Below are 2,500 nucleotides of genomic sequence, written 5' to 3' on the forward strand. Positions count from 1 at the left end.
GCCTTAACCTAACCCATGTTGTGCCTTAACCTAACCCATGTTGTGCCTTAACCTAACCCATGTTGTGCCTTAACCTAACCCATGTTGTGCCTTAACCTAACCCATGTTGTGCCTTAACCTAACCCATGTTGTGCCTTAACCTAACCCATGTTGTGCCTTAACCTAACCCATGTTGTCGCCTTAACGTAACCCACGTTGTCGCCTAAACCTGCTCTGTAATTGTTATACGACTCGTTCAATTACTGTAGTGTTGCCCACCCGCAACCCTCGCAATATAGTTCGCTACTCGCACTGCCCGCACCCCTGTGTATCGCTTCATGTTAAACACCTTGCAAGTCTTGCTCACTTTCCACATGCTCCTGCTGTACACTGTAATGTGGATGGCAGCAGGACGTACATGCCGCCCCTCCCCACGTCCCCACCTTGCCCCCTGCCTTCGCAAGCTGGTTGGTGAGAAGTTTGCATGTTCAATGCCCTTCGCATGCGACGTACTCAGGCTACGTTGTGGTGCGGCCTGTGTCAACTGTCCGCTGATGTCGTACGCGTGAACCACAATCTGTACTGCACATTCGTCCTTATGTACTGAATGATACATCGTGGCACATGTGTGACCGCACAACGACTGCGCCCAAAAACGGCGGACCATACAGTGCAAATATTGTGCACGCAGCTACGTGTCGTCTCCCTATGAGAGCTGGATTGCAGTGTGGTACGCCATAGAGACGTGTGGGAGGAACGGACGCCGTGGATGGCGATCAGCATGAGCTGTCTGTTGATGTATTCGGACCTAGTCGTCTCTCCTCACACACCGTGATGGCATGGTGCACCGCGTTCCATATCTGCGACATGCTACAGAGGCCGGTTGACAGTCGTTCGAGCAATGGACATCGCATACGTACGGGGGCCACCTTCCACGTATTGTCTAGGCGTGCACATTTTGTTGCGTGTATGTGGGCAGACGTAGTGTGGCGTGACACCTGACACAGGCATGCAATAATCGTTGACGTTGCAAATGGCGATGGACGCCTGCGTTTTCTGGTGAAGTTACGCAAATGAACAAATGGTAACCTGTTGTGGTGCGGTTGTTCTCGCTAGGGGTGAATCGGTGATGGCGACGATAGGTTGAGGTACTAACCGGTTGTTCCAGCGATACCCACCATGCCGACGAAACTGAACGGCATCTGGGTGTGAAGCGATACGCGGCGGTGGCTGGGTGGGACCGTCCCCGGCCGGTGAGGGGGCGCCTCCCGGCGTGCTGGCCGCGCGGTGCGTGGGCGCACGCGCTACAGCCGGCTGGTGGGGGCGGCCAGTGGCAGGCGCGCCGGCCGACGGACGCGGCAGGCGTCGCAGCTGCGCGCCGGCGCACCCTGCGCGCGGCGCCGTGCGGCCAAAGTAGGTCCTCGCGGGCCCGGTGCGAAGCGCGGTGGACATCTTCAGTGTGCTGGTCCGATTGAGGACTGTGTGCGTTGAGGATGCGCCGCCGCCCGGCGCTCGGCGCCGCGACGCCGTCTGCTGCTCGGTCGCCCCAGCGGTTCTCGCTGGTGGTTTGTATCGCAGCTGTGCGGATGTGTTGGCGCGTGCGCTGTGCTGGGAGAGTTCGCTTCGGCACCCAAGTGGGGCTTTTGTCCTTCTGTGGCGCTGGCGTTGGAGCTGCCGGTCACCGTAGGTGGCGCGTGTTGTCTCCCGCCGGCAATGCCACGACAGCACGCTCCCGGGCCTCTGTCGGCAGCGGCAAGCTCAGTTGGGAGCACGGGTGGTCGCACCGAAAGCGTCTACTCGCCTAACTCCGGGCGATTGCGCCTCTCTCGAACCCGACCAAGTACTTGGGACGGCGCTGCGCGCCGCCGGGACCTGAGAGGGTTTCGAGGTGTATTGTGCAGGGGAGCTCAGCCTCCTCCTGTTTGCAGAATGATTGAGCGGACGCTTGCGTGTTCGCGCGGGCCCCCGGGACACACTCCCGGGCGGCCGGCTGCTCAGCTCTAGTTGACGCAGCTCCCTGGTTGATCCTGCCAGTAGTCATATGCTTGTCTCAAAGATTAAGCCATGCATGTCTCAGTACAAGCCGCATTAAGGTGAAACCGCGAATGGCTCATTAAATCAGTTATGGTTCCTTAGATCGTACCCACGTTACTTGGATAACTGTGGTAATTCTAGAGCTAATACATGCAAACAGAGTCCCGACCAGAGATGGAAGGGACGCTTTTATTAGATCAAAACCAATCGGTCGGCTCGTCCGGTCCGTTTGCCTTGGTGACTCTGAATAACTTTGGGCTGATCGCACGGTCCTCGTACCGGCGACGCATCTTTCAAATGTCTGCCTTATCAACTGTCGATGGTAGGTTCTGCGCCTACCATGGTTGTAACGGGTAACGGGGAATCAGGGTTCGATTCCGGAGAGGGAGCCTGAGAAACGGCTACCACATCCAAGGAAGGCAGCAGGCGCGCAAATTACCCACTCCCGGCACGGGGAGGTAGTGACGAAAAATAACGATACGGGACT

At 57.7% G+C, this 2,500-nt stretch overlaps 1 non-coding gene across 1 annotated transcript in view; it reads left to right on the forward strand.

Annotated features, from left to right (window-relative positions):
- Nucleotides 1–1,993: 1,993 nt before the first annotated feature.
- The window catches only part of LOC124731481, a 1,909-nt gene continuing 1,402 nt past the window's right edge, over nt 1,994–2,500 (forward strand). Inside the window, exon 1 of the ribosomal RNA XR_007008297.1 lies at nt 1,994–2,500. This exon is cut by the window's right edge and continues 1,402 nt beyond it. This is a non-coding gene — a ribosomal RNA (small subunit ribosomal RNA).

The sequence above is a fragment of the Schistocerca piceifrons genome, unplaced genomic scaffold, assembly GCF_021461385.2.
Source record: "Schistocerca piceifrons isolate TAMUIC-IGC-003096 unplaced genomic scaffold, iqSchPice1.1 HiC_scaffold_1288, whole genome shotgun sequence".
NCBI classification, from domain to species: Eukaryota; Metazoa; Arthropoda; class Insecta; order Orthoptera; family Acrididae; genus Schistocerca; species Schistocerca piceifrons.